We start from the raw sequence: 6,223 nt of genomic DNA, 5'->3' as shown, positions 1-6,223 counted from the left end.
GTAAATAATAACGTAATCTATTTTGATACATATATTAGTCTGTGTGCTGCACATAGGCAGGATATTTACTCCAAAACTGCCTGAAGGCTCTGCAAAATCTGGGAAAGTATACATGTTTCATTTCTCGGGATTTAAAAGGAATCTGTATTTAAATTGGATTGGTTGGATTTGGCCAGCATCCAGTCTGTTACTGCCAGTATGAGCCATGAGAGGATGGAGTATTAGACACATGCAAACTACCCACTAAATATTATAGAATTTGTAAAGACACGATCATAATGAACTTAAAAAAACATTAATTTGTTTTTACTTTTAATATAAATGTATACAATATATATCCTATGGACTTCAAAAATCCCTCAATTATATATTGTCCATTTTTTCAAATTTGGTTGATTTAATTATCAGTGAATTTAGTTCGTTTTGTCGTGATTGTACTAATAATCACACAGGAATGAGCCCTTATACTGACAATCAATAGATACTTCCTGTGAAGGTATTCGATGCTTTTATTGTGTAGACTCGTATTTCCGGGTTGTGTGTGTTCCCAGCTTGAGCTCTTCTGTGACGCGTCTCGGTTGAAAAAGTAAACTTCAGTTCACAGAGAAATTCAATGGGAAGGTGAACACAAACCATGAAGCTCCGGTGAAAAGTCCTCAGAGAGTTTGGAATAAGCCCGCTGGAGACTGCAGGGTCCCGTCGTTTTACGTGTTTTGGTCGAAAACTGTAAGTTCAGCGAAGTTGAATGAACGCTGTGTAGTTTTTGATTCGGACTTTGTGTGAGCGGTTTGTTTGTTCGTAGATGTGCTGGCTTCATTATGTTTAAACTGTGGACAGAAGGTCTTTGTTTCTGTGTTATTAGACAGTTGGTAGCTGGTGAATTTATGTAGTGTTGTACGTTATTGTTGTTTTGCTTTTATGCCGTTATATGAGTAAAAACCCTCAGAATTAGTATTCCTGTGACTTACTGCGCTGATATAATTCCATATTTCATACTCTAGTTGATAAAGTCACTAACTTAAGCATAACAGCTGTATAATTAGTACTTTATATGTTTAGTAGTACTGGATTTCACATGAACAAAGGTGCTCACCCACACATTTATGTGAAATGTCATATGTTGTGAGGGAAATTTCCCCTAAAACTGAATTGAATTGGGCTTTTCTGCTGTCTTCAGGTCAAATTTGGCTTGTTTCTAGTTAAAATATTTCGTTAACAGGATCTAGTTATGTTATTTTTCATTAAACAAAGCTTAAAATAGGTATATAAATGCAACAAAACCCAGATATAATTCACTGTTATTTCATAGTTTAGTTGATAGAATCACTAACTTAAACATAACAGCTGTGTAACTAGTATTTTTTATGTTTTCTCGTGCTAGATTTCACATTAACAAAAAATGCACATCCATAATTTATGTCAAATACCATATGTTGTGAGAGAAATTTCCCCTAAAAGCAAATTTAATTGAGCTTTGTTGCTATATTTGGGTCAGGTTTTACTTAAAATATTAAATTAATAGGATCTATTTGGGTGATTTTGATTAAACAAAGCTTCAAGTAGGTATGTAAACACAACAAAACCAATGGTTATTGTAATATTGAACCTAAATACAGCTGGAGAACACTACAATTCAGCACATTTTTTCCCTTCTTTTCGTGTATTTAATTATGCTAGCTTGTATCTGAAGGTCTTTATGTAATTCCACTACTGCTTATTTATGCATCCCGTGTCCATAAATGTGCAAGCCAACTCATGAATCACAGACTGGGTTTGGCGCCCACGGTAGCGGCCAACACAAAGCCAGCGCTTTAAGGCTCGCTTCTGGTCCAGCGTCGGCTTCTTTCATTACCAGCCTCAGACTTCTGCAGCCTTTGTTTAGGCAAACCTCTGTAGTATACATTTGCTGAGGAAAAAACGTTCCTCCCGAGGCGCTGCGTGACCTACTGGCAGCCCTCCAGTCCACCTCAGATTATGTCTTGGCTTCCAGGCAGAGAACTGAAAGAATAACAAAGGATTTTATTTCCCTCTCCGTCAATAACCATATTTGTCTCCTCTCCGTGCTCACATGACTAACGGATGACAGCTCGGAAAATCCACGCTGCTGCTGCTCGCTTGCTTTTACAACTATATGTGATGTTACACTATGGAATGGGGTGTAAAACTCATTTTAGTTCAGGGGCCACGTTCAGCCCAGTTTGATCTCAAGTGGGCCGGACCAGTAAAATCACAGCATAGTAACCGATAAATAACCACAACTCGAAATTTTAATCACGGGTATCTGGAACTGAACAATATAGTATTTTACTTTATGATTAAAATGACAAACAACAGTAAAAACAAGACAACATATTATAAAAGCAAGAAAACATGACAAAATATGAGAAAAACGGCACGAAACAAACAAAAAAGAGAAAGTTTGATAAAAAAGTACAGTGACAAAAACAATGAGGCAAAAAAACCAAAACAACGACTAAAGCAAAACACACAATGACAGAAATGAGGCACAAAATAAAAGCGAGAAAAAAATGAGAAACAATAACAAAAAAGAGACTAAAAATTCAACAAAAAAATAGAAAGCGAAAAAAAATGGACAAAGGACAAAAAAAGAGAAAAAATTATACAAAAGACACAAACAAGACAAAAAAAGATAAAAGCAAGAAACAAAATGACAAAAAAGTAGACAACACAAGCGAGACAAAATGACAAAAACAATGCACAAAACAATGAATAAAGCAAAACATGAAATGATAAAAATGAGAAAATAAATGAGACAACATGAAGCAGAACAAAAAAACAGACTAAAACTTTGACCAAAAAAAAGTTAAAAAAGTCACAAAAAATGGACAAACGACAAAAATATTATGCAAACGACTAGACAAAAAATGGCAAATGCAAGAAATAAAATGACAAATATAAGATAAGAAACACAAGCGAGACAAAAACGGGATGGAAAAATGAGACAATCGACAAGAAATAAAGCAAAAAGAGACAAATTTGACAAAGAAGTTAGAAAGGGACAAAAATATGGACAAGTGACAAAAATAAGAAACAAAACGACAAAAAATAGACTGACGATGCGAGCGAGACAACAAAACGACAAATAAAGCAAAACAATAAACAACAAAAATAAGACAAAAAACAAGTTAGACAAAAGGGAAACACAAAGCAACAAAAACCAGAAACAAAACAACAAAAACATGAGACAGATGCCAAAAGTCAGACAAAAAAACAAGAAAATATTACAAAAACTAAGACACAAAACGACAAAAGAACAATGAACTATCTAGTATTTTGCTTTTTGATCAAAACAGCTTATTTTAAAGTTGTAGTTTTACTAATTTACAATCTGCAGTTAATGTCCTCTGTAATTGTTTTACTTTATAAAATTGTCCTGCGGGCCGGATCAGACCCTTTGGCGGGCTGATTTTGGCCCGCGGGCCGCATATTTGACACCTCTGCAGTAGAAGATGTGGCGTGGTAAAACACATCCTCATGGTGCCAAGTGATTGTTTCAGGGGCTCAAGTAAATAAATCTAATCTCAGCTTGTTTCTTCAGGAAAGAGAGAGTTTGTGTTAGCAGCAAACCTGGCCTGTAGGAACATCAACATGGCACAGTCCCTGAAGGTTACTAGTTTTCGGACTTTATTTTTCCTGAAGCCGTGTGTCCAGAAGATTGACAGGACTCTTTCCATCTCGGGCACCTTTTTCCATGACATTTGCATTCCTCACATTCTTGGTACAGTGTCCTAGTGGTGGTGAAAGAAGGGCGGTGTCACTTTTGAGCCGCTTGATATATTGGGATGTTTACGTGCTCCTGAAATTAGATTAAAATATTAACTTAATTTGAAACATTCGCTTCACATGAACATAATTACAGCCTCGGTTTTGCGTATGAGCTCTCTAAGCTGAGGAAAGTTGATTCCCCAGATGCCTCATGATATGATAAATGAAACAAAGTAGTGCAGTTTGTGCTGGGACTGCAGGGAAATAGCGGTTTCTGAGTAAGAGGAAGACGTTTCTGTAGAATGTGCCAGGAAATGCTTCCTGACAGGACTGAGTGAAGGTCTTCCTGAGTGGAGAGATGCCTCTGTTTCAGTCCAGCTCATTCATTGTAGACACACTGACTACATTTTCCCAGCAGCAACTCTGAAACTATGACAAGAATAAAAGAAAGACTCGGATTGGGTTGATAACAAAAGCGGATAAATGCAGTTCTTCTTGGCTTGCTGAGCTCTCTTAGTCATTTCTTCCAGCCTCTTTCGTTATTTTTTCCCCTCTTCAATGTGATTTCTGTCTGTGATGTAGTTGGGGCCACGTGGAAAAAGTGCAATAATTTGGGAACAGAGTTGTGGTACTACCATGTGAGCGTCTGAAAGACAAAGACTTGTTTGTGCAGAATTTCAGCGTGGCCACCAGTGTTACAGTGACACATAAAGCACCAGTTTAGAGTCTGAGCTGTCGTCTCTGTCAAACAACTTGACCTCGCAGCAGCTCTGACTAAAGGTCCAGTGGACCATCTCTCAGGGGGCAGAGTAAACAAAGGGAGGGTGTTTGACTGGAGCTGACTTCCATAAGTCGGTGTCACGTTTGAAGGCTACCTTACTTCTCCAAGTACTGCTGCTGATGTGGATTAAAGCTGAAACCATCAAGCAGTCTATTTGGATGAGTGGTTCAAACCCCTCAAATGTGAGGTGCTGGACAAACAATAGAAATAACAAAAATAACTTTAAATTGCATCCTAATCAAGCTACTGTACTATCTGCAAATACTGCTGTTTAAACCATTCTACACCATCACTGCTGTCCCACTGCTACTGGGTCGATATTTAATTGAGGGACTTTGGCATGCATTTTTATTAAAAGTAAAAATCTGGCATTGTTATATTTTTCTTGATAAGTTCAATAACTGTCTTGAGTAAAGAATCAAATGGCACTTTAATCAAATATCCCTGGAGACTATTGTTTTGGTAATATGGACAGTGATGGAAAAGAAGCACAGGAACAAGCTCTGTCTGTACAGTTCCAGTTAAAGATCAAGAATTTAGTCATGAGCTTATGAACTCATAAACCTTAAAAAGTTCAGAATGAAATGAGAACATTGTTTGGAATAGAATTAAATGTTGAGGGCGGACAGTGGACTGCACGACTTTCCTGACAGAGCTGCGATATCATTTTTAAATGCTTCTGTTCAATATTGATTGTTTCATAGATTTGAAAGTTGTCATGGAGCATCAAAAGCCTGGCTCTTACACAGTGAACTTGTTAAACATTGGCATGATAGTTAAAACCTTCAGTCAGATGTGCTGCAAAATGTCCGAGGTATGGCTGTTAACAGCATTGTGTTTTTGTCTGTCAAACCACAATCTTCATGTCTGAACCATGTAATTTATTTTGGTCATGGGGGAAAATAAACCACATCTGAAAGTTTAAATCTGCTCAAATTAACTTAAATTGAGTTACAGCATGTATCTCATTATTTAGAAGCCATAAGTCATGTTGTAAATTGCAGCTGATTTGCTAATTGCATTGTTTCAAAATGAAATTTTTGATTTAAAATCAATTAAGACGGACAGATAGCAGCGATATGGCATACAGAATGGTACTGACTTGACAGTGTAGAGCTGGAAAACAAATACTACCATCAAAAGAGGTGGAAAACAACTCATTTAACATTGTTTTGGGACCTGCTGGGACAAATGACTTCACTCTACGATTGTTGTCAAGTCCACCTCTCTTTCAGTTCAAAGGACGCGAGGACAACTCAGTTCTGATTTCCAACTCAGGCTTTTTATTTTCCTTTAAGTTGGTTGGTCATGCTATCTCAACAGCAATAGGCTGGAAACCTTTAAAGACAGAAAAAAAAAATCAACACCATCAAACACAGAACCAAAAAGTTCACATATTAACCATTTACATGAAAAAGCAAATAAGAATAATCTAATTTCTATCAAATGCCACGTTTTAAGCCTTTTAAATCGAATAACAAATCAACATTTTAGTGAAGTTTAACATTTAACAGAGCACACATAGTCTATATTTTTGCTTTGCTTAAACTCAAAATGAAATATCTTAATTCAAACTCTAACATAAAATCAAATAGGCAAATGCTACAGTGCCTTCACCAACCAATCACACACCAGCCAACACAAACTTGACGATATCAACACCTTAAACCACCAAGAAAGCAAACATTTCACCAACCATTGGCATCTATGGACTGA

General features: G+C 36.7%; 1 protein-coding gene across 2 annotated transcripts in view; it reads left to right on the top strand.

The window, feature by feature from the left end:
• Nucleotides 1–543: 543 nt before the first annotated feature.
• The window catches only part of ppfibp1a (PPFIA binding protein 1a), a 70,385-nt gene continuing 64,705 nt past the window's right edge, over nt 544–6,223 (top strand). For both annotated transcript variants that reach the window (XM_051956812.1, XM_051956806.1), the window contains exon 1: nt 544–726. The gene's annotated coding sequence lies outside the window, so the exon portion shown is untranslated. The remainder of the gene's footprint in view (nt 727–6,223) is intronic.

The sequence above is a fragment of the Acanthochromis polyacanthus genome, chromosome 1, assembly GCF_021347895.1.
Source record: "Acanthochromis polyacanthus isolate Apoly-LR-REF ecotype Palm Island chromosome 1, KAUST_Apoly_ChrSc, whole genome shotgun sequence".
NCBI classification, from domain to species: domain Eukaryota; kingdom Metazoa; phylum Chordata; class Actinopteri; family Pomacentridae; genus Acanthochromis; species Acanthochromis polyacanthus.
This window is presented reverse-complemented; position numbering and strand designations above follow the sequence as displayed.